Source organism: Podarcis raffonei, chromosome 14 (genome assembly GCF_027172205.1).
Source record: "Podarcis raffonei isolate rPodRaf1 chromosome 14, rPodRaf1.pri, whole genome shotgun sequence".
Taxonomy (NCBI): Eukaryota; Metazoa; Chordata; class Lepidosauria; order Squamata; family Lacertidae; genus Podarcis; species Podarcis raffonei.
In genome coordinates this window covers 18,179,274-18,205,645 of record NC_070615.1, presented here as the reverse complement: position 1 = coordinate 18,205,645, position 26,372 = coordinate 18,179,274, and the positions used below count along the sequence as shown (strand labels likewise).

The 26,372-nt window shown below is 44.4% G+C and overlaps 1 protein-coding gene across 3 annotated transcripts in view; it reads left to right on the top strand.

Annotated features, from left to right (window-relative positions):
• The first annotated feature begins 290 nt into the window (after nt 1-290).
• The window catches only part of ACAN (aggrecan), an 85,392-nt gene continuing 59,310 nt past the window's right edge, over nt 291-26,372 (top strand). For all 3 annotated transcript variants that reach the window (XM_053364999.1, XM_053364997.1, XM_053364998.1), the window contains exon 1: nt 291-694. The gene's annotated coding sequence lies outside the window, so the exon portion shown is untranslated. The remainder of the gene's footprint in view (nt 695-26,372) is intronic.

Sequence of the window (26,372 nt, the reverse complement as noted above, 5' to 3'; positions counted from 1 at the left end):
CCTCCAAACGGTTGTTTTGCTTTTAAAAAAAATAAAATAAAACCCCCAATTCCCTGTTCTCCCTATTCAGGACTTTTGGTCATCCTTTCTTTTTCTTCTGGCCCCCTCCTATCCCCCCCCAAAGAGGTTTGGCTTCTCTTTTCTCTCTTACAGCCCTCCTTTTGCTGCCTCCCACCACCCTCCTCTTCCCCACCCAAGCTCCTGTCTTATTTTTCCTGGATTCCTGCCTACCTTGACTCAAACTTTTCATAGGAGGATTCAGTGCCTTTAGCAATCTGCCAGCTATAGCAAGAGGTATCTAAGGAGGGACAGGAGGAGTCTGGAAGTCTCTTTTCACAGCCAGTAGCAGCTCAACGTGGGCTGTTGCTTAAAATCTCTCACCCCCACCCCTTCGCTCTTTTGATTTTTTTTTCCTTCCAAAAAATCAACCTTGCTGCTGCTGCTGCTTTTGCTGCCACTGCATGAAAGGAACCTGACATACCAATAATTTTGATTTCTTCTTGGGAGGTTAATAAACCAGGGAGGGGGGAAAGATCTATCCACAAAACAAAAGCAGGAAATCTCATCTGGAGGCTGTGAAGGGGATCTACAAGGGATCGCCGGACGTTGTAACCTCTTTCTTAACACACAAGAATCCTTATTGCTCTGTTAGGTGTATGGGACTTAAATTCTTGAAGCACTGAATTTGTTGAAGGTAAGCATGAGCAATTTATTTTCCCTTTTTTTTGCTGTTAAGTATTTTATTTTTAACCAAGGTGGGATGGGGTTGGATGTTTCCCCCTAGAACTCCGAGGCAGTGGTACCTTTGAATGGCATATGCTTGGAGCATTGAACAGGGTCGAAGCTTTCATGCCATGCTTGTAGAATTCCTGGAGGGCTCTTGCTGACCACATCCTTGGCCAGATGAGCTGTCAGTCTGATTCAATGGATTATGTATGTGCAGGAATGCAAAAATATGGGGTGGTTTCGACACCCAACTTGTTGTAAAAAGTTGCACCCCAGAAAAGTTTGCTCATGTCAGAGAAGCGTGTGCATGTGCGATGCCCACTATTGCCAAGCAACCAAGAAAAAAATCAGACTCTGCCAGCAACTCAGTCTGTTGAAATTTCAAGGAAATAGATCTATAGTCCGAAGAAGGGCATTGCCTAGTTTGCTTGCTAAAACAATAATAATAACAGACTCTGCTTATAATGAAAGAATAGCTGGTGCACAAAACGTAGAGTAGGGTTAGGGGTCAACCGCCCAGCCCTCTCCCCAATAAATTATGCCATCTGAATACAGACAGCACTTTAGTGGAAAATTTATTCTGCAAGCCTCTTGTTTTCCATCAGAAAAAGTTTCTGTCATTGTCCCTCCCTACTCCACCCCAGACAAATATCATCTTATTTTTATTTATACCATGCCATGATCATACTTACAGCACCTTGTAGAGTTACATGGAATAGCAGCATAGATGGGTCCCTGTCTGCAAGGAGCTTACAATCCACATAAATCAGAATGAGGGGGAAATGAGGAGAGAATGAATGCTGACAAATGTAATCGATGCTTCTGAAATCCATTCATAAAGCAGGATTCAACTATTTGTTTTTGATCGTGAAACAACAGCATTTGTACATCTCCATCTTTTCAAATCTTCAGCTTGCCTCACGAAATTTGCTTCCGTGGCTTTGGCTAAATTCAGTGAGAACAAATTGTATCCAGTCTATTTTTGCTCTGTGTTAGTTCATTCAGATGTGTTCATTCATAAATCTGTTCTCTCCTGCCTCCTCATCATTCTGTAATTTTTATTTTTTTAAAAAACAGCAACACAGAAACAAATCTGCATTTTGTATGCATTTTACTCTAAAAATGCATTTCTTGTATATGTTTTATTTCCAAAAAGCACTTTATATACAGCATGGAATTTTTTTTTGGGGGGGGGGGTTGAGCCGAGAATTGTATAACAAAATTCAGAGAAATGTGAAAAGCCAATAACAACTATATTCTAATATGCCTATTAGTTTAGGAAGTCCACATCAGAACAGTTTGCTTAAAAATGTAGACCAAGTTACAGCGTCAAGCATTTGTATATGGAATAGCAGTGCACAACGACTATGGGGTGAATTTACCATAGCTCAGCCTAAGTTTAGAATTGGGCTGCAATCCTAACCATATCTACACAAGAGGAGGAAATCCTATTGAAATCAATGGGGTTTACTCCCTGTTTAAGTGGGTTTAGGATTACAGCCTCAGTTTATCACATAGGCACTTCTCACTCTTTCTTCCATGGAGTTGTGAGTGGCACGCATGGACTCTTCCTAATTTTTCCCCACAACAACTCTGCGAGGTAGGCCACCCTGAGAGATAGGGATTGGTCCATTGTCATCAAGTGAATTTTGTGGCTCAAAGCCCATGTCCTCAGCCCACTTCCCAAGCCCACACTGCCTGCCTTGGTCAGTCGTGACTCATAAAGCAAAGCACTGATACCAAACAGCAAAATTATAGATTCGCTAATAATGTATTTGCAAACCGTTCTGCAAAACTGGAAATTACAGAGCTCACCGCTGTTGAGCAAGATTCAAAAATCGCTATGCTGCAAAACCAAGAATTATCGGATGTGTTTGTACTTTGATGTCACCTCCTGGTATAATCTGTCTGTGACTTCCATTATATGTGAGGGTGATTGTGTAGTTAAAGAGGCTGTAATTACCATAGGATTGGGTGGCTGGTGAGCTCAACACTAGTACAAATGATGGATGAATGGCTGCAGGAAAGGAGGGGGGAGTGTGTTTGTCCTACATTCTAAAATAAAACTTTAAAAAAAAATCAATAGACTTGGGCAGCTAACAGGGATTTGTTGCTGTTGAAATATGGTTTGTTGCAAGGTCTACAGTGACTTGGCATTCTTTTAAAGTCCAGGGATCTGCTTAGAATCTCTAAATACCCGCCTTCCTTTTGAATGAATGCACAGAAAGTGCAATTTTTCCAAGCTGTGGTTTCACGTTGAAAAGAAAGTGTCGTTTCTACATGGAGACTGCTTTTTTTCTTCTTCTTTCAACCCCTTCATTACTCATGGAAGTTTGCATTTTCAACCTGCTGCCAAAACCTCACATTTTCCCCCTACCCTATCCAGTTAGAAAGTTTCTTTTCTCTATGGCTCTATTAGTCTTATTTATTTTTTAAAAAAACTTCTTAGACTTCTTCCAACAGCGGTAACACTCAGAAGGAACATAATCTGTTTTTTTTTAATGGTTAAAGCAAATTGCTCACTTCTACAAGTCAGTCCAAATTGACTGTGTAAATCGTAAAGACGAGCAGGAAAAGTTATAAGGTGCTTTTAAAAAAGCAATCGTTAAATCCATCAGCATTGCCCACTAGTGCTTTGAAACGATTATTGGGAGGGTAACAGCAATTTAGCCAAATGGTGTTATTTACTAAGATATTGTATATCACTGGAATGAGGAGGAAGCATAGAGAGATCCCTTAAGGTCTTTGGCCCCTGTGCATATAGATTGAATTCCCCCTTCCCACTTTCAGGAGGCAACTCTGTGGCAGTAGAGGCAGGTCCCACTGCTATCGCAACGTTGTCCCAAAATGCCTGGGAGAAAATGCACTGAAGAACCTTGAGGAACCTATAAAATGAACCAATACAGTTACCTTTCTAGGAGTATACAATAGCCATGTGTATCTATGGGAGAAAAGTCATAGTCTGTGCTAATAAATATCATTGGGATGCACTTAAGAAGAGGGCCAGTGTGGAGCACTGGTTAGAGTGCCAGACTAGAACCTGGAAAACTAGAGTTCAGATCCTTCCTCAGACATGAAGCTCGCTGGGTGACCTTGGGCCAGTCACTGTCTCTCAGCCTAACATACTTTACAGGATTAAACAGTGGTAGGAGGACTATATACCCTCCTTAATTGAAGACTTAAATTTTGATCTGCTACTTCAGTGACCATAATGCCTTGGGAGGAAGTGGACAGGTTTTGCACCAGCCCTGAAACAGCAATGAAAAAGATACTTACCCGTGTCACAGAGGTAGGATATTGTTTGTTGCGTCCTTACTACAGAGGACAAGCATAAGTTGTGAGTCTTTTGACTGGCTCTTCTGAAAGTGGTCCATGAGACCAAAGAAGAAGAAGAAGTCATGGGTCATGTATATGGGGCCTAAACTTTATTTCACAAAGAGACTGGATGTGTACAAAATAAGGATTTAGTTTTTGGCCTTGTTGGGTCACACAACCCAGCCAATACGCAGCACCGGATTCTTAAAGAAAAATGAATAGTTTTTGTTACATACAAGAACATGTAGACACTGGGGGTGGGGGGAGACAGGTAAGTAAAAGAAGGCTTATTCACACCTCCATTTGCCCTGCCATTTCCCCCCAGGAACACTTATGGTATAGCACCGAATCAGAACAAATGGCAATCAGTTTTTAAAGGATTGCTGTTTGTTATGATTTAGCGCTAAAGAGTGTGTTTTCTGGGGTGAAAGCAGCAAAGCAAAGGCAAAACCACTCAGACCTTTGCTTAGAAAGCACAGGAAAAGCAGAAAAGCACCCAGACCTGTGCTTTCTAGGCAGGAGACAAGTGGAAGTATGGGCAAGCCCAAAGAAATGGTAATATAGTCATGGAATAAAATAATAACAATAAACCAGCGTACCAAATTTCACTTTTGCTTCATTGAAGCTTCAGATTCTGGTGAAAACAGTACACCGAGGACTTTGCAATGGCCCTGCCAGATCTCTTACTACTCCTTCCCCTGGTTTGTCTAGTTTTCCAAATTTCCAATCTCCTAATTCATACTGGCTCCTCCCACATTTTGCCCTTGCTCTGCCCCCTGATGCAACAATCCTTCAGGCTCTGAAGCTAGACCTTTGCCTTGGCTTTTCCCTTCCTGGATCCCCCCACTAGATCCACCCCTTGGTCTCCCCTCAAGACCCACCCCCCTCACTGCCCCTGCTTTGCACCCTCCTTGAGTGTTTTATGCCTTGGTGAAATGTATCATTGAACTCTAATAATGCTTCTTGCCTAGGCAGAGGATAGAGACAGGCAGTGCTTTCTTCTGGTGGTATGCAACAATATGCAGTAGTATCATCTGGGGCGGGGAGAGGGAAGGAGGTGGGAGGGCTCATACCCTATCAGAGCATGACGCCCCCTTCCCCAAGCCTGGGAAGTGTTTGCTCAGCTTAGGGTAGGAGGCACAATGCTCTGACAGGATCCTGGAGCCCTGCTGCTGCCTTCCCAAGCCAGGCAAGGAAGGCCTCTTCACTTGGGCAGCAATGGGAGGCAGCATGGTGTAGTGGTTAAGAGCGGTGGACTCGTAATCTGGTGAACCGGGTTCGCTTCCCCGCTCCTCCACATGCAGCTGCTGGGTGACCTTGGGCTAGTCACACTTCTCTGAAGTCTCTCAGCCTCACTCACCTCACAGAGTGTTTGTTGTGGGGGAGGAAGGGAAAGGAGATTGTTAGCCACTTTGAGACTCCTTAAAGGTAAAGGTAAAGGGACCCCTGACCATTAGGTCCAGTTGTGACCGACTCTGGGGTTGCGGCACTCATCTCGCTTTATTGGCCGAGGGAGCCGGTGTACAGCTTCCGGGTCATGTGGCCAGCATGACTAAGCTGCTTCTGGCTAACCAGAGCAGTGCACGGAAACGCCGTTTACCTTCCCGTCGAAGCAGTACCTATTTATCTACTTGCACTTTGATGTGCTTTCGAACTGCTAGGTTGGCAGGAGCAGGGACCGAGCAACGGGAGCTCACTCCGTTGCGGGGATTCGAACTGCCAACCTTCTGATCGGCAAGTCCTAGGCTCTGTGGTTTAACCCACAGTGAGACTCCTTAGGGTAGTGATAAAGTGGGATATCAAATCCAAACTCCTCCTCCTCTTCTTCTTCTTCTTCTTCTTCTTCTTCTTCTTCTTCTTCTTCTTCTTCTATGTCCCGGCAGGTGGGTGGGCAGGCAGAGGAGTGTCAAGCAGCTCACCTGCCTTCACCACCCAGCCTTGGCCTCAGGCCATGCCCCTCCCACATGTGCTGGCCCTGCCCCCTGCTTGCTGGTGAGTACTGGCCCATTTTTTCTAGAAAAAAACTGCACTGGGGACAGGTGTGTGTGTAGAAACTAGACTACTGTATAAAGGTAAAAATTCGTTTTCATTGCTCTGCTCCGGCCCAGTGTCCACCTCTGGCATGTGGCCCTCAGAAGGTTGCGCAAATGGTAATGTGGCCCTCAGGTTGAAAAAGGATCCCCACCCCTGCCTTACAGAGACTGCTGGGAGGTGTAGAAGAGCAGGAGTATCTATAAAGAGAATACACTACATTAGATCACGACAGCAGTAAACCTAAGCCCACTCTTACATTATTATTTTTCTAAACTGCATATTTATATAAATGAACTAGATCCTTAAAATCCTACTTAATCTGGACTTTAAATCTGGAGGGTCACCAAACAGCTCATGCACTTAATAGCCATCTTCCATGGAGAAGGTTTGACATAGAAGTGTAGCCTCTGCTTCCCCTATCTCCTTGCTTCTGTTGTCACTGGATGCTTCAGCAGTTGTAGTTGAATCAGAATTATGATGAGGAACCTTTGCATCTCCATATTCAAGCTGGTACTCAAGGTGGGACCTTTTGCAGATGTTCAACATTTCTAATTACAACGCTCCCATTTTCAGGGTTCATATGCTCAAAGGAAGTGTGCAATCTGCTCTTAAGAATCACACAGTGCTCATGTCTACAGGTTGGCTGAAATTTATCACCTGCAATAGTGCCAGCAATGTTAACCAGGTTGTGGGGCACCTGAACTACATCTCCCATTGGACCTAGCAAGCATGGTCAATGGCCAGTGGAGATAGGAGTTGTAGTTCACCAATGTCTGAAGTGCCAATGATGGTTCCCCAGAATGGAAGCAGGCCTACAACTCTGGTGCTGTGTCCTTTAGCCCTTTGTTTTGCATCACTATATTGTTTCACTTTGTCCTTGGATGGGCACATCTGTCAGCTTGGGAAACATCTCAGTTCCTCATTTTTCCAGTCTTCCAGTCTCCACATCAGTGTGTGATTGATTGATTGATTGATTGATTGATTTTTGAAAGGCCTTATGAAATTGATCAGCATTTTTGTGCAGATTTCTCCTAATATATACAATTTTTTTCTTTGCAATTTTGCAAGGCAGTTTCCCCTGGTATGATATATTTTTGTATGTTATTTTTTTACTAATATATGCATTTACATGCACGCTTTACTGAAGAACTGCATAGCAAAAATCTGGAGATGTGCCAGCTTTACGGGACGACTGTGCTTCGGTTTGTGTGTTGCTTTAGAAAGTGCAGATTAGGTAGGTTTGCCTTCAAATGAAAACTTGATCAAATTTCACCCTGACCCTAGTTTGGTATGAATCTGACAAGAAAAATGCAATCTGGGAAATGTCTCCTCTGAAACTCTGCATGAAGTAGGTCAATAGGCCATAAAGATCTTTAATAATTCTATTTTCCAGTTCTGCCTTTCACAGTGAGCTGCTTGCAGGGTTTTCTTCAAACAGCGAAGGAACACCCAACCCAGATCCAGTCCCAAATCAATTTGAGGCATGGGGCAAATGTTCGATTGGGGTTTTGAGAGGGGGAAGGAGATGCTGTACCTCCTTCCTTGCTGGGAACGTGCTTGTGAATGAGCTCCTGCATCCTGCAGGATTGAATCCTTTGCTCACCAGCTAGTGAGTAGAAGTTTCAGTCCTGCTGGAGTCTGCTTCCCCAGCCCATTCCCTGTGGTGGAACATGCTGGGGCTGACTGCCTCTCATTCCTGCCTGACATTCTGCCCCTTGACAGTCCCAGATCACTCTGGGTAGTCCAATGTGGGGTGATTTGAGGCTGTTTCCACCCATCTCAGGAAAAGCCTGGAGCCCCCCCATTTGAGCCTGATTCAGTTCAAGATTTGGGCTTTGGCCAAATCTGGTACACAGCCCTAATCATCAGTGACTTGAGCACAAAGGTTTGGAGTACATGTCTCATGCATCAATGCCTAGCTTGGTCCAAGGATGGTGTGCTAACTGAAGAGGTCATGTTGGTTGATCATCATGTGAAGGTTGGGTCCATTCATAATCAGCATGTTCCTGATATAGCGTTCCACATCAGAACCCATATTTGGCCAATAAAACTTTGCACATGGAAGTTGTTTGGTTCATAGAACCCCATGATGCATCTTATCATGAGCCACCTTCAATCAATTGCATATCTTAGATTCAGGTATAGCAACCGCAGCAGGCATAACAACCCGCTCACCTCTTGACAGAACATCCTCATGGACGGAAATTTTGCCAGAGGCAAAATTGGTTATTTAATAAGATGTATACACCACCAACAACAAAATCCTCCAAGCAGTTTACATGCTTGAAAGGGTGCAACTAGGTGGGCACTGTCTGTGTGATCAGTTGCCAGATTGAATAATATGTTTCAACGTAGCGAGAAATACATCCTACTGATATCTTTTCTTCCAAGAGATAGTGCCTTGAACCACAAATACACATGTTGACAACCTTAACAAGGAGTTTCACCCCATTTCAGAGAGTGTAAGACGTAATAATAAAAGCAGCTGTGTTGGGCTTCCTAAAGCTGTGTTTGATAGTACAAGCATAGTGTTGTCATCTCCCAGTGAGATGCTGATTGCAAGATGGTAAGACATTGTTTTTAGTTGGTTGAAGTAGGTGTATGAGTACTTAGTGATCAGTCAACAACACAAAACAACATCCCTCAGAAGCATGCATTACAATGTTTTATGAACCATACATGCCACCGAGTTTTATGTTCATTCTGTGAATACCGCTTCTCTGGAGTAGAAAGGGGAGCAGCTGGCATTTACTACAGGTTTACAAGATTCAGCTGGTTAAGTCTGTAGCAAAATGACTCTTAGTCCAACTGTCCCTCAGTGTTTGGTACATGAAGGTTATAATAGACAAGACAATGGTCCTAGGTTGGTGCAATTTTCAGGTGCTGAAAAGGTGGCACTGTCACTGTAGAACAGTTTAAGAAAAGCCCATTTTAGTCCAGAAGTGGTTCTGAGATACCTACATAATTGGGGGGGGGGGGAGAGAGAGAGAGTCAGAAATTGCCAGGAAGGAACACAGAAATTTCAGATTCTTAGGTTTTGGAGTCTTTAAGAACTAAAGACTCCATTGCGATCTGATTCACTGACTTTCCCTTCTGAAAAAGAAGTATGACAAAAGCAGTCTTCTAGGCAAGTAGATGTTCCCCATGACCAACATACAATAGTATTTTTCTATGAGAACTGTTCTTCCCAGTAACCCATAAACATGAATGGATGGAGCTGAGCATAAGTGGTTTTCGTTATTGTTATTTGTGGGCAACAGCCTTAATTGTGTGGTAAAGTTTGGTACTAACAAAATTCCTTTCACTCCCAGTATCAATCACTGCTTCCTGTTAACTTCCACACTTCCTTTCCCTTTGTAATTCATAAAATAAACCAGGCCCTCTTCCTCCTCCTCATTTTCAGTTGCCAAGGCAGCTCATACAAGTTTGTCCAGGGCCAGCCCTACCATGAGGCAGAGTGGCACAGATGCCTCAGGTGGAAGATGCTGAGAGTCATAAAGCAAGCAGCTGTGTAGCCAAGTGATCTGTCCTGTGTGTCCCTAAGCTAGCCTTACTGCCCTTAGGTGCAGTGAAGGATGCTATCCCATGTTAAAAGGAAGTGCCTGTGCTAGTGGTAAGGAAGGCATATTGTCCTTTGCCTCAGGCGGAAAAATGTCCTCAGTTGGCCCATGATTGCAGTTAGTCTGCACCTCTGGCTTTTTTTGTGAGAAATCCAAGTTCGATGTCCACTTTATTATTTGCAATATCAACAAGTAGCATTTGTTGTGCCACACTGCTCTCAGGAGTGGTTCAGTTATCATTAACATTATCATTATTATATATATTATTACCCACCCTTCACCCTATGGTCCCAGGGTCAGTCACAACAATTAAAATACAACATTAATATTTTTTTAAAAAAAATTATGCAATATTTAAAACAACAAGCTACAAATGTCCAGTTTGGTTCTCTCTCTTTCTCATTTTTAAAATTCAATTCTCCACATTTCTTCAGCAATTTCTTTTTTTAAAAAAAATCCTCTTGAAATTCTACAGCATTCTCTTAAAAAATACATTTTTGTATGCGGTTATGACTTTAAATGCAAACCACATTTAATTTCTTCCCCCATCCCAAGTGGCAGCCAAGATTATCAGAGCTTGTCTGATTTGTATCCTGGGGTGCTGCATCCCTTGTGATTGCTACATTGCTGAGTGACACAATTAATGGGCATATCTGCAGTCACCACACATAGCAGCCATTAGGCAACTATATTCTTGAACCCTTTCATACAACCTGGCCATAGTAATTGCCTTCTCTGGTGGCTGCTCATCCTGCTGCAGAAATTTATAATGTAATGTTTTGTGGATGCTTCCAATTCTCTCTGCTACCATGATTTAGCTAGTTATCATAGGCATTTATAGATTCGCCCAGAGCTTGTATTAGGTGTCCAAATTTAAATATTTCAACCACAACATTTGTGTAGTGAACTACTTACTGAGGCAGCTCTAGATTGTGCAAATTGGAGGCGGGGGAAGTCAGTTGTATTCGATCTCCCAGACACTGTGAGAGTGTTGCCCTTCTGAAAGCATCATTTTTCTTGTCCAGTTTGGTGGTGATTTTATAAAATGTCAAAGAGCCCATCAAAAACTTATACTCAGTATACAGTCATACAGGATATAATCATTAGATTCTGGAGCAGCATGACCTCAGTGAGCCATGAGGACACAGTGTTCCTGAATTCCAGCTTTGTCACCAAGTTGTAGTGTCTCTTTGAGGCTTCTCTAAAAATGACATCTCCTAAGGCCACATGAAGGGAACTTTTGGCCTTCTAGATGTTGCTGAACTACACCTCCCATCAGCCCCAACAAGCGTGGCCAATGGCCAGGGATGATAGGATTTGTTGTTGAGCAACATCTGGAGGGCCAAAGGTCCCCCCTTGGCCATGCTTCTTGGTGCTGATGGGAGCTGTAGTTCAACAACATCTGGAGGACCATAGGTATCCCACTGCTACCTTAGACAGTGCATTGTTTTGACATTTTTATTCCTGTAATGCTTCTTCTAATCTCTAGCCCTTTTGTAGCCGCTGCCACCACCTCTTGCCTCCTTCCTTTTACTTCTTGTGTCCCTTACAGCATCAGTGGGGAGCCTCCGACCCTTGACCCTAATTAGACCCACAAGGCCTTTGCCTGCAAGGCTATTTGGGGCAAACTACACCCTCCTGTCGGGACGCGGGTGGCGCTGTGGGTTAAACCACAGAGCCCAGGACTTGCCGATCAGAAAGTCAGCAGTTTGAATCCCCGCGACAGGGTGAGCTCCCGTTGCTCGGTCCCTGCTCCTGCCAACCTAGCAGTTCGAAAGCATGTCAAAGTACAAGTAGATAAATAGGTACCGCTCTGGCAGAAAGGTAAATGGTGTTTCCGTGCGCTGCTCTGGTTTGCCAGAAGCGGCTTAGTCATGCTGGCCACATGACCCGGAAGCTGTACGCCAGCTCCCTCGGCCAATAAAGCGAGATGAGCACCGCAACCCCAGAGTCAGCCACGACTGGACCTAATGGTCAGGGGTCCCTTTACCTTTACACCCTCCTGTCAGTCACCTGATCTCAGATGACATCAGCTGTGAAGAACCATTACCTCCAATCTAAGCACTAAGTGTTAACTTTGGAGATAAGGGGCGGTGCCCAGTGGTCTCTTGAGCTAGCAGATGAATGAGTTTTGATGCTGCACAACAGAGGAATCCAATGCAACAGTTGTGCTAGCAGACACTTGTGGTGTAACATAATCTATTGCACAACAGGGCTACAAGCAAACTGCTTATGCGCTCTTTTGTGCAATTAATGTTCTGCTGGCACCAAAGCATTTTGCCAAAAGAACAAGTCAAAGTCACTTATCGCTACATTAGATACAACCCAGTGGGTCTTTGATCTTAGAACTCAGCACCAGAGTGCTAAGATCAATAACCTTCTGTTATTTGTGTCATTTTCACTCACACCAAGACTGGCTGCCTCATTATACATTGTTGAAGGTTCTCCCCACCTGTTCTATGCTTTTTGGTTTACTCCTCAATAGTCTCTCCCATTTATTTCAAAGCCAATAGGGTGTTAAAGAAACATATATTTGAATAATGTTGGCCATTCAGAACATACCTCACAAGTTTCAATGTGTGAAATAACAAGATGCCCATAACATGGTACTCTAGTGTGCACGCACACACACACACATTCATACATGCATGGATACTAGAGTCAACACTCAAGCATTTAAACTCTAGAGCTGAGGTGCAGAGCTGGATCTTGCCAGCCGGTCAAAAAATTATCTTCCCCCACTCACTGTGGCCCAAGTTGAAAATAGGTTGCCATTTTCTGTCCATGTGGTTTGAAATCAAACCAGGTGGACAAAGGCGCAACATTGCACTTTGCAAGTTCCACAGATCAGGTGATCATAGGTTATTAGGAAGCCCTTGGCACAGCACTTTAGAAGCCCTGATGATCACATGATTGGTGGGTAGGGAAGGAGGAAAAAATTAGGTTCAGTACACATTTAAAGTCAACTTTGTCAAATCCACACCATGCGAAATGAAACACAGCGATCCTTCAAAATGCGCACGACCTGAATTTTGCGATGCAGTTCTCCACCCAACCAATGTTTACCAAAAACATGCTTATACTAGGGGAAAGTGTGCATAAAAATGAAGATAAGGGTGGAAAGGAAATACAAAAATGCATTGGGGGAGATTGCATTGCAAAAAATGTGTATGTTAATCAAAACAGCATATAGGAATGTGCTTTTTAGGGGAGAAATTCACACTAAAATGCTGGTGAATCTTCTTGAGGATCTTTTTTAAAAAAAAAATCTGCTAATTGATGTGAAAGCGTAGAAAACTGAATTTAACATCGGGAAAACTAGAAACTGACAGATCCTTCCAGCCTTATTGGAGGGGCTTGAAACACACTGTGTATGGGGTCTTACACAGGTATTGGCAGGTGCTGTTCATCAGTGGTGTCTGCAAACCCCCTTTCAGCCCTTTTCCTGTCCCACACCTGGCATCAGGTATAGGGGAGGTAGGCCTGGCTTAGCCAATATGGTCTAAGTAGTCATGTGGATCAGAGGTTCCCCACAGCTGCTCTGAAGAAAAGTAACTTACAGGAAGCTGCCTCATACTGAGTCAGGCCATTAGTCTACCCAGCTGAGTATTGTCTAGTGACGGACAGTGGCTCTCCAAGTTTCAGGGAGGGTTCTTTCCTAACCCTAACCAGAGATACTAGGGATTGAACCTGGGACTGTTTGCATGCAAAGCAGATAGTCTGCCGCTGAAACGCAAGAAACTCATATTTACAAGGTTAACCAGACATCACAAAACAGGAACAGCCATTAGATCAAAGTATGTTATATAAAGCAGTAGGTATAAGGTGGGAATAAAAACAGCATGGAATTGAGGGTGGGAAGTCAACATTTTTCAGAAAAAACATGTATTGAAATTTGTAAAACCTGTGAAATCTATTAAAAAAAAATATGTCCAAAACAGGAGCAATGGCTTACTAGAAAATTGACTGGAAAAAGAAGCATGTATAGCTCTATTCAGGCATTCAGAGAATGCATGCAACAAAGTATAGACAGGGTATTGTGGGAGTGTGTGCCAGCCCCACTCCAACATCCCTGTTCCCACTGACCAGGGCCACCCCAATACATTTTGGAACTTGAGGGGGAATCCTATAATGGTGCCCTCTTCCCACCAGTAAAGAAGGGGTCAGGGAAGATCTCTACATCAGGAACTAGGTGTTGGGGGAGATCAACAATGGTATCTGCTGCCCCATAGACCCTGCCGTCTGAGGCAGTGATGTCACCTTGCCTCATGTGTGGGCCGGGCCGGCCACAACCTTCTTGCATTTAGTGGGGCAGACTGAAAGCGGGGTTCTTCTTGGCACGTTCAGCTGGTCAAACTAAGAATACCCTGCTGCAATCAGGACCCAGATTGTGGAGAGAATTCTAAGCTAGTTCACCCAAACACATGAAGAAAGTTCCTTCAGACCTGCTACCTTGATGTGCAGAATTCAGAGGCAGAGCCATCAATGTACATGAGACTTTCCAGTGGTGTAAATCAAAACACCAGTCCCTGCCCCCATTGCTCAATCTGACACCCTCCAGTTGTTTTGAATGGCTCAGCTACGCACCATCCCTGACAATTGTCCACCCTGCTTCAGAGAAGATACCAAGTTGGGGAGGGCTAGTCAAAACAGTGGGAGAAAAACCACAACAAAGAGTGACATGGTTACTACCACTCTAGGTTTCTCTGCTTCTCAGTCGGGGCTGGGGCAGAAGGCTGAGAGTCCCAGTAGGCAGAGCCAGAGCCAATGACAGACAGAGCCAACTTACTCTAGAATCATAGAATTGTAGCATTTGAAGGGACCCTGAGGATCTCTGACAGTTCTACAAGGGGCAACACTGAAACGAAGGAGAAGGACTGGTTGTAAATAAGAAAGCAGGCAGGTGCAGGCTGGCTGGCTGAGGAGAGGATGAGGCAGGTGAGCCAGTGACCCATTTGCTCTCATGCAACTGCCTCTACTGTCTGTTCCTATATCCCATTCCTCTCCTCCCCCATTTTTTTTCATGCCCCTGTGATCTCCCAGCCTCAGTCCAGTATACCTGAAGGAGTGTCTCCACCTCCATCGTTCTGCCCGGACACTGAGGTCCAGCGCTGGGGGCCTTCTGGCAGTTCCCTCGCTGCGAGAAGCCAAGTTACAGGGAACCAGGCAGAGGGCCTTCTCGGTAGTGGCACCCGCTGTGGAATGCCCTCCTACCAGATGTCAAAGACAAAAATAACTACCAAACTTTTAGAAGACATCTAAAGGCAGCCCTGTTTAGGGAAGCTTTTAATGTTTAATAGGTTACTGTATTTTAGTGTTTTGTTGGAAGCTGCCCAGAGTGGCTGGGGAAACCCAGCCAGAAGGGCGGGGTATATATAAATTATTATTATTATTATTAATAATAATAATAATAATAATAATAATAATAATAATAATTTATTATTTATACCCCGCCCATCTGGCTGGGCCTCCCCAGCCACTCTGGGCGGCTTCCATAGAAACCAAAAATACAGTAAAATATCACACGTTAAAAACTTCCCTGAACAGGGCTGCCTTAAGATGTCTTCTGAATGTCAGGTAGTTGTTTATCGCTTTGACATCTGCTGGAAGGGCGTTCCACAGGGTGGGCGCCACTACCGAGAAGGCCCTCTGCCTGGTTCCCTGTAGCTTTGCTTCTCGCAATGAGGGAACCGCCAGAAGGCCCTCGGCACTGGATCTCAGCGTCCAGGCAGAATGATGGGGGTGGAGACGCTCCTTCAGGTATACTGGACGGAGGCCGTTTAGGGCTTTAAAGGTCAGCACCAACACTTTGAATTGTGCTCGGAAACGTACTGGGAGCCAATGTAGGTCTTTCAAGACCGGTGTTATACGGTCTCGGCAGCCGCCCCCAGTCACCAGTCTAGCTGCCGCATTCTGGATTAGTTGTAGTTTCCGAGTCACCTTCAAAGGTAGCCCCACGTAGAGTGCATTGCAGTAGTCCAAGCGGGAGATAACCAGAGCATGCACCACTCTGGCGAGACAGTCCGCAGGCAGATAGGGTCTCAGCCTACGTACCAGATGGAGCTGGTAAACAGCTGCCCTGGACACAGATTTGACCTGTGCCTCCATGGACAGCTGTGAGTCCAAAATGACTCCCAGGCTGCGCACCTGGTCCTTCAGGGGCACAGTTACCACATTCAGGACCAGGGAATCCTCCACACCTGCCCGCCTCCTGTCCCCCAAAAACAGTACTTCTGTCTTGTCAGGATTCAACCTCAATCTGTTAGCCGCCATCCATCCTCCAACCACCTCCAGACACTATTATTATTATTATTATTATTATTATTTTCAAATCCTGGGGGAACCGAAATACCACTGGGCAAACCCGAGGAAACCATTTGCATTTATCCTGGCTTCTATTATTTGCCTATTTCATGTGAGTCATACAATGTAGGTTTCCTTGGTGCAATGGTGTGTGTGTTTTATTATTGGCACAGTCCCGCCTAGATTTCTAGAGAAGAGGCACATTTGTATGCAGCCACTGTCAGCTTCTCAAGCGTCTCCATACCGTTTCAAAAATCAACAGGAGCTTTCATAGGCTATGAATGAGACATCTTTTCTGTCCTGGTTCTCTAACCTGCCCATTCCCTTCGCCTTCCCCTTGTTGCATTGCAGAAAGGTGCCTGGCCACCGCAAGGTGCCACCGTCCCCAAAATCAGTCGCCTCCCTCTCCCTCCTCCTCCTCCTCCCTCCAGTCCTTCCACCACTCAGCTCCCGTGCACCAGACAAACCGGTCACTGTGTGTGTGTACCCTTCGCGGCCAGCTTCTCAGCAAGCGGCAACAAAAGCTGTGTTCATTGCAAGGCCTGGACCACATACGGTGCCAGCTTTCAGCCTCTGCAGAGCAGCTCTGAACATTCAAGGTCCTTTAAAAAGAGCAAGAGTTGGGGCCGGAGCAGGGGTTAAGGGGGAGAGAGAGAGAGAGAGAGAGAGAGAGAGAGAGAGAGAGAGAGAGAGAGAGAGAGAAGGTGGAATGAGAAAGAGAGTTGTTATATATTAAATTAACTTGAGCACCATGTAACAACGGAAACTGCACAGTTTGCTTTTTAAGAACTCACTGCCTCCTTGTGCGAGAGCAGAACAGATCGCCCTGTGTGTGTACGAGCCTGAAGTTCTTCGGTCTTCCATCCATCTGTGTGTACAAGGGGGAGTGGGTGTGAGTGGCTGTCTCTGCCTTTCCCTCTCAATGGGCTTACAGTGTGAGATGTATAGAAGCTTTTTTGTTGGGTTCAGGAATAGATGGGCCTTTTTATTTTATAATGGGAACTATCCACCTCTCTCTCTCTCTCTCGGAATATATAAATGTGTGTGTGTGTGTGTGTGTGTGTGTGTGTGTGTGTGTGTACACACACACACACACACACACACTGGTGCAATACATATGTTTGTGCGTGCAAAGTGTTTTCTCAACATAAAATGATCACATCCCTTTCAGGTTCAGGTTCAAAGGGGGTACAGGGAATTCAGAGTAGGATTGAGATGGCTTCTAACACAATTCACCCCCCCTACACACATGTATACTTTAGATCTCTGTGCAATGTAGGGTTGTTGTCAACAGACCAGAGACTGAAGGGTGGCGGGGCTCAACCCCCCCCCCCCACTGTTTATTTAGCTTTGGAACGAAGCCAAAGGAACAATTTGTGCGGTGGGCTCCACCTCCCAGGACCCAATTCAACCTGGGCTCCACCCCTATCTCTACCCACATACTGGAACTTTTGATTTCAAGAATCAGCAACTCTGTTTTGATCCACCCCAAGACTCAGCAAGGGATATATTCAAGCTTCTCTCTTATTTTGCAATGCCAAAATATGCCAATAGCCCTCGTGTCTGTCAGGGGAGCAAGGGAAATTGTGTTTTCCAGTGCTCCTGGCACCTTGCTTGCAGCTATAGGTCCTGACGAAGGAGAGGGAAGAACCCCCTTCTTCCTCAATCTTTATCCAATAGCTGTCTAAGCAGTCGGAGAAAGGAGAACTGAGTCCTGGACTTAAATTCAAGAATATTATATTTTTTCGGTCCTGTGGCTGTGTTAGATGCTAACACGTTTGTAGCACAAAAATGTTAAGTTTTCTTTTAATCTGGAATTGTTTGCACTCATCCTCAACATACTGTTTTTAGTCTAGATTGAGTCTAGGTGTGCATTCATACACCCCATTGCCAGGTCAGCTTACACCTGTTTTCAAATGGACATACTTCAGCGTAATGCAGAATCAATCTGCAGTGAGCTTTACTATTCAGAATGAAACCAGTTTCACAAGAAGCACATTTTAGGGACAAAAAAAAATATGCAATAGATCTAGATTGTGCGAGGACAAGCACTCAGTCTCCATGGATTCTAAAATAAAATGCTATATGTACACAGCCTATATTTTGCTTCCCAGCTGTTTAGAACTCACTCTAAAGAAAAATCCATAAGGGGAGAGGGAATGGTACATCAGAATAGAAAGCTGGCTGGATCCAAAGGAGAGGCCAATGAGCAGGAGAGAGTTTGTCATATGCTCATACATCATAGATCTGCATTTCACGCACATGTTCTTCCATCCACAGGAGTCATCCCTGCTAGTTATTAGATGTCTTCTAAACACTGCAATAGTCAGAGAAGCCTTTCAGACCTGAGATTCTCTGCCAACCAGCTTGTACTGAATTACTTGAGGTTTTTAGTGTTTTTGCTGTGTACCTCCTTGCGATATTTTTATATGAAAGTATGGTTTATAAATGTTTAAATAAAAAATAAATAAATGGAAAGGAATTCAAAGATATCCGCAAGGAGGCAGTGGTGTAGCGTGGGTTGCCACACCCGGGGCTGTGGGGAGGGCAGGGAGTGGGAGGGAAGAAAACAGACAGAGTGTGTATTGTAGGCACAGAGATAAAAAGAGTCATTTTGTTGTCTGGAAAGGTCACTTCCTGGTTCACAGGAAGCACGATGGAAGTGCAGCACCAGATACTGAGGCAGCACCAGGTGTTGAAATTTTGTGCCCCTAACAATGTTGCGCCAGGGGCAACCGCCCCTGTCCCCCCCCCATGCTACGCACCTGCAAGGAGGGGAATGAAGGATTGGATAATTTTTATTAGCATTACTCAAATGTATTTGACTTTCTTGCAAAAAATTAATGATGAAATAGTAAAGCTCTCACAGAGCAAGCTTGGACCCCAACTGCACAATACATTTAAAGCAGTATCATGCCATTTTAAAGTCATAGCTTCCTCCAAAGGATCATGGGAACTGTTGTTTGTTAATGGTGCTGAGAGTTGTTAGAAGACCACACTTCCTCTCACAGAGCTAGTTTTCAGAGTGGTTCATCAATCAATCTCTAATCCCTGGAAACTCTGGAAACTGAAGATCTTCTGGCATCATCCTCCCTCTCAAAAATAAAAAAATAAATAAATAGGAATGTTGGGGACTGTAGTTTATCCACCACAGAGCTGCATATCCCAGCACTCTTAACAAACTACAGTTCCCATGATTCTTTTAGTGGTGAGGAAATGTGCTTTAAAGTAAGGTGGACTTGTAGTGGGTCGAGGCAACATGATCTGTGTCTCAGGGAGGTTGTGAGTTTGATAGGCCTGTCTTCCGAGACTTGGCACATCTCAACATGCATGGCAGAACTCAAGTTGCCTTAACGACTTTGGAGGGGGGTTTCTGGTGGATGAGCGATTTGAAGAGGTGTGGGATTTTGGTGACAAAGGAGGCATAGAGAGCCTGCAAGGGCAGGGCATTTTCTATCCATCCTAGCTGGTGCCAGTGCAAGGAAGGCAAACAGAGAACTATTTGTGAGTCAGAAAGGCCTGCTTGCCTGCCACAGACAAGATGTTTGTGTGGCAGGAAACTAATGAGAGACCGAACATTGGCTTTTAACTTGAGGTGTGGCCATTTAAACCTGTTCCGTTCATCTGGCGTGTGGTCTTGTTTAAAATGCAAATGTGACTCATTCTGCTCTTTACTCAGGAACATGCTGACTGGAAAATAACTATTTTTGAAAAAACTGAAATAAGTGTTGCCAAGCTAATCAGCCTTTGTGCACGTGATATGGTTCGCATAGCCACCGCCATCTTGCTTTTCTGAAGTAGTGAAGCTTGTGAAGATAGTTTCAGTCTGGTTTCATTCATATTGTCCTATAAAAATAGAAGGTTATCATCAGGGCCGTCTTTAGCAGATGCGGCGCCGGGGTGCAAATATCTGCTCAGCGCTCCCAGATTACCACGGATGGGGGGGGGGCGAAGCTTCACACTGCCAGCCATGAGGAGGTGCACAACTCTCCCCCATGCCACTGTGGGAGAGCAATCCCCGTGGAGGCTTGGGAGGCAAGCTGCACGCCTGCCAGCCATATGGTTGGCAGGGCGCAGCTGGCGGGCGTGCAGGGAAAGGGGAGGCCGCCGGCAAAGCCGCGCAGCTCCCCCACTCGCTGGGGCACCCCTGAGAGGCCAGTGCCCTGGCGCAATGCACCACTAAGCCGTATGGGAAAGACGGGCCTGGTTATCATCATGCGGCCCCTAGGGGAGGACTTCTGGGGCCTCATCAGAATCCAGTTTTTTTGTGAAGTCAGGGCAGGGCAGGGGGGCAAAAGAGAAGGCGGGTTTTAAAACAGTGGATTTCAACAACAGAGGAGGTTTGAGTAATGTAGGGCTAGACGGGAACAGAGGAGCTGCAAGGATATTGGGGGCTTGAAAGAGCTGTGAGAGGGGTGAGCAATGTGAGCAGTGGCGACAGCCTCTGGTGTGTGTGTGTGTGTGTGTGTGTGTGTGTGTGTGTGTACACAAACCTTTAGACATATAGTGAAAAGTGGTGTGAGAAGTCCTTAAATAAATGAATAAACATATCACTGAGTTATACTGTGGAAGATGCCAATGTGGCCATAGGTTTCAGCCACCAGGCCACCTGGCTTCTGGACTGGTGAAGGTACCATCTTGTCCTTCCCCTCAGGCACCAAAATATCTTGGAACAACACTGATGAGAAGCACTGGCCCCAAAGGTCCATGCTATGGCTTCTTCTCACGCCAGCATCTTGGCATGCTTTTAATGAGAGGCCCCAGGCCAAATGGGATGAGTCTATGCTGTGGCTTCCTATCACACCAGCATCAGTCCTTGGGGCATCCCTGATGAGAAGCCCCAGGCCAAATGAGATGAGTCCATGCTCTCCAGGGCTCTAGACAGAGGTCTCTACCAGCCCGGAGATGTCAGGGGTTGAACCTTGGACCTTCTGCATGCAAAGTAGAAGCTTTACCACTGATTGTATGGTTGTATGTTGTGACCCACCATAAGCTCATCTATGCTGAAGGTATGAATGAATCAATGAAATTCTATCTGCCTCAGCCAGTACAGCTCATTGCCCCTCTTGCAGAACTACAGTTCCCCGAGTTCCATGCAGTGGGGAGAAAAAGGCTAGTTAACCAGTCCTCTTTAGAAGATTTGTATGGGCAGGAAGGATTGCATTTGGGAGACATTTTAAGATAATCAAGCAACTCATTCATCACAAAGGCCGTACAAGATGATAGTATTACACCAGAAGCAAGTAAATATTTATTAGGCCAGAGGTAGTGGGATAAAGTTTGTTAGCTCATCCTAAGTTGTTACCTTGGGATGATTATACTGGCACAACTACTGATACGATATGGACATGGGAAATTAACAGCACACTAAAAATGTCAAGATTACCTTTTGTTTTGGAAGGTTCTCTCCTTGTTTGCTTTTCTTTCACTTTTGCTAAAACTTGGGCACTTCAGCTACAGAAGCTGAGGGTTGGAGCCCTCTTCAGGAATGCTAAAAGTGGGGAGGAGGCTGGGGCACACTCCCAGTGCCCCCATCTGTGCCATCTCCACATCAAACAGTCCCACATTGAGAAGGAAGGTTTGAAGGGAAATTTGAAGGGTGTTCATAGCTGAAAGTGCTTAGAATATCCCCCATGATCAGAAACCGTACTGTATCAGTACTCCTGGTCACAACAAGGATCCTAAGCACCTTACAATCTGCTTTCAGATTTTCCCTCTCGGTGTGGGAAAGTTTGAAGTCTAGCCGGAGCTCAGTGAGGTATTGGGGGGGTATCTGTATGTATACGCATTTGCCTACCCTCTTTAAACCCACGTGCATTCACCCAAACATCTGGAGAAGACTTATTTCCCCCCAAAATCTGAACACATCTTTTCAAGATGTGAAATCTGCCTGGATATTATAATTGAGCAAGTCAGTTTACCAGCCAAACTTTTCATGGTCCAGTTCTGCTTCTGTCCTCCTGATCTGTGAAAATGAGGTAGGAGATGAGACCTGCCATCTGAAGAGGGCACTGAGGCACTCCATTTCTACAATCAGGCATGGCATCAATATATTCAGCCTCTGTTGGCAGTTGCCAAGGCCCCAGATCCCAGAAAGGTCCCACTGGCCTTGCTGTCTGCAAGCCACGATTTTAATATCCCACAATGTCCTTGACATAGTGCCTTTCCAGGAAATTTCCAGTGTGGTCCCACCACTGCTGTGCTGTATGCCTTCTGCATACAAGAATATCCTTTGCCAAAGGTCTCCCTTGAATCCCTGTATGCATCTATGGTGACTCATTCACAAAGCTTAGTACCTGATGAAATTCAGAGGTGGGCAAACTGTGGTCTTCAGCCAGGGCCGAGTTTAGGTTTGATGAGGCCCTAAGCTACTGAAGGTAATGGGGCCCTTTATATGTCCAACTGTCCTTTGTCAACAACAAATTGTCGCTGTTTTTTGTGTTGAATATATGGTAGTTTATGGACCTAATAGGTATCTAAAGCCATTTGCACTAACAAATAGGAGACTACACAACACAAAACACTGTTGCTGTATGTAGGTTTCTTTTTATTTTTTTTATCTTATTTTTTGGAAATGTACATCCAGGTGGGTTTTTTTCCTTTAATTTTTTTGGGGGCCCCCAAGAGAGTGGGGCCCTAAGCTATAGCTTGTTTAGCTTATACATAAATCCGGCACTGTCTTCAGCCTTATTTCATGCAGCCCTTAGCCTAAATTTAAAAGCAGTTGAGAAACCTGTGAGGGAGGTCTAAAGGCTGGTGAGCAAGGAAAGAACCTTTTCGCTTGTGGCTCCCTGACTGCAGAATGCTCTCCCCAGTGATGACTGCCTGGTGCCAACATTATCATCTCTCAAGTGGCAGGTTAAAACCTGTATTTTCTCCCACACATCTGAAGAATTATAACTAGTTGGCTGATGGACTATTTGATGCAATAGCATTGCTGCTGAAGTTTTCTCCTGGGACTGTTTTGGAATTATTGCTTAGAGACTTCTCATAGTCAGTGACTAATATGTCAAATCGTTAATTAATTATTATCAATATGTCATTAATTATTGTGAATAATAATGTATAGTGAATCACTCACCTCAGGCAGTAGATGCTGGGGGCTGGGGGAGGCAGGAGTGGTAGACCCACCCCCTGGCTGTTCCTCATGAGCCGCAACACCAACAACCATTCCTCTGTTTTGGAGGACAATCCTGTGTGGAAGAGGTGGAGAAAATTGATTCATTTCACATTTGAAGGCAAACCTCCCTAATTCACAATTTCTGAAAGAATATGTGAACTAAAACACAGTGGGGGATTTTTTTTAAAAAAAGATTTGCATTTCTTCAAATTTTGTAATTCCATTCTGCAGTGTACAGAAAAGCATATTCAAAAATGCACCACATTAGGGAAGATTGCTTTGTAGGAATGTGTAAATTAAGCAATATTGCTTATGAAACCGTATAAATGAGAAGATATTAACACTAAAATTCCACAAAGACGGCTTCTTCTTCCCAGTAGTGATGTATGGAAGTGAGAGCTGGACCATAAAGAAAGCTGATCACCGAAGAATTGATGCTTTTGAATTATGGTGCTGGAGGAGACTCTTGAGAGTCCCATGGACTGCAAGAAGATCAAACCTCTCCATTCTGAAGGAAATCAGCCCTGAGTGCTCACTGGAAGGACAGATCCTGAAGCTGAGGCTCCAATACTTTGGCCACCTCATGAGAAGAGAAGACTCCCTGGAAAAGACCCTGATGTTGGGAACGATGGAGGGCACAAGGAGAAGGGGACGACAGAGGACGAGATGGTTGGACAGTGTTCTCGAAGCTACCAGCATGAGTTTGACCAAACTGTGGGAGGCAGTGGAAGACAGGAGTGCCTGGCGTGCTCTGGTCCATGGGGTCACGAAGCGTTGGACACGTCTAAACGACTAAACAACAACAACAAATTAATATTTGAAAAATGAGAAACTGAGAGCCAATGTGGTATCATGGTTAGAGTGTTGGACAAGGACCTGGAAGACCAGGGTTCAAATCCCCCATTTGGCCATGAAGCTCATTGGGTGACCTTGGGCCATTCACTCTCTCTCAGCCTAACTTACCTCACAGATTGTTCCGGAGATAAAATGAGTAGGGAGAGAGCCACGCACATCATCTGGAGCAAATTGGTGAAGGAGGTGTATAAATGCAATAAATGAACAAAATGGACCAGTCCGATACCTGTGCACACTGTTCAGCCTCCTTAGAGGCTCTTAAGATAGCTTGCTGCCCTAAGGTGTGCTGGAGGATGCTGTCATATTTCCATTGTTATAGTTAAGATTCAGCAGCCTTTCCAACTGACTTCTGTGGAATTGGGACGCAGGCGCCCTCTTTGCATCAGGCAGCAAAATGACTTGGGTCAGCCCTGTCATCTGAGGTGACCAGTACACCATTGGCTTTACCGCATGCTTTTTTGTGGTGGTACTCACCAGTACCTCCTTTTTCGGTTATCCATGGCAGCCATTTTGTGCTGACACCCACAGCACTTCTTCGTTTGCAAGTTGTACACTTTGCTACAATTCCACTATAGGAGTGCTCATTCAATTTTTAAAAAGGGGAGAGGGAGAGACAGTTAAATGAGCACTCTCTACTGGAATTTTCCTTTTTCCTTTTAAAAATTAGTTTTGTTTGTTTTTTTTGTTTGTTAAAATTGTGTTACAAAACAAACAGTGCAACAGGGAAAGGTACATCTATTGTTTCCACTTTCAATTCGTAGTCTTTTTCACAGTTTGTTTACATTTGGTGAGAGACACTTTTGTCATAGACATCTTGCAGTTGGGAAAGAGAGGGGGGAAAGAGAGATGGGGTACTGATATTTTGTTCTACGCCAATTATTAGTGTATGGGTTTGTGTCAGCATCACGTGGGTAGATCCTTTATGTATTTATTAATTTCTTTATGTATGTATTTATTTTTATTGAGCTTTTTACTTTTTTCATGGAAAAGCTTCTAGGATGGCGTCAATGAGGTTCAACCACGTATGCATGTGTTGCTTACATTTTAAAAAAATCCCATTTGTCTACAGCATCTAGTCCAGTTGGATTGCTCTAGCTGGATCACAATAAAACAAGATTCACTTTGTAATGTTTTGGAGTTTCCTGGGAAAGATTGGTTGTTAAACCACGTTGTAAATGTTATTATTTGGCAAATTTCATATTGTAACACTTTAAATGTAGGGTGTGAATGTGGCTGTCAAAGGAGGAGCCTGGAGTTTATGAATATGTTACCTTAGTAGTCAGAAGCACATGGCTGGGGAAACTTTGGCCCTCCAGATGTTGCTGAACTTCAATTCCATCGGCTGCAGCCAGCATAACCACCGGTCATTGTTGATGGGAGTTATAGTCCATCAACATCTGGAGGGTACTTATAGCAGATGCATAGAAGAATGATGTGGTAATTTAAACCTCTTTCTGGGTAATCTGATGGCTAAATGTGTGAGAGATCATTGAAATGCCTGCACTGGTGGGAATTATTATTATTTTTTAAAATCAATTCTGCTTAAAAGTTGGCATTGAACTGAAATGTTATCAATAAGCTATTGCAGACTTTTTATTGTTCCTTTTTCACATTGTCTGGATTGTCATTTTGCTATTATTAACTTCTTATTTGTTGTTGCTAACCCTTCTGGGCTTCCTCTGGGAAGTAAAAACAGGACACAAAAGCTAAAATGAAATGAAATAAGATCAGGCTGTAAGTGAGTTTACTGAATGTACCAGCTACACTGAGGGAATCTTTAAAGCAGTTGCTCCTGATGTGCTTTTCCTTTTCCTTTAACTTCCTCCCTTCTCTTCTTTTGCAATTCAATCACTGTCAGGCCAGCAATGAAAGGCTTTCCCTAAAGTCTTTGTTGTATCTGATAGATGGGTCTCTTCATACCTGACCCAGAACAAGCGCTTGTAAACTATCTCACTTCGTCCTTTTGTCTTCGCTGTGCTTGAACAATTTGGCTCTGTTGAAATAAACCATGTAGATAATAGAGAGGGAAATTAGGGAAGATTTATTTTGCAGATTTGTTTTGTACTTGGAGTTCTGCCCCCAAAAAGAGAGGAACAGGCTTAACCAAAGGTAGCTATTTTTTGATGGGATCAGCTGACTGAAAAGGACACCATTTTGATTGAGCACAGTTGCTTGAATGCATTAGTTAGAGCAGCCTTGCATGGTTTTTGACTTTTCAAGCTTTGAACACAGGTCTACCAGGCTTAGAGGCCTGATACTGCAAAATGGGGTGGGGAAGGAGGGGTGATTGTCACTTTGCAGCCCACAATACATAAATGGAGGTTGCATTTCATACTCTCCAACATTTCTCTGATGAAAATCGGGACGTCCCATTCCATAATGATAATTTTACTATTTATATCCCACACATCTTACTGGGTTGCCCCAGCCACTCTTGGTAGCTTCCAACATATATAAAA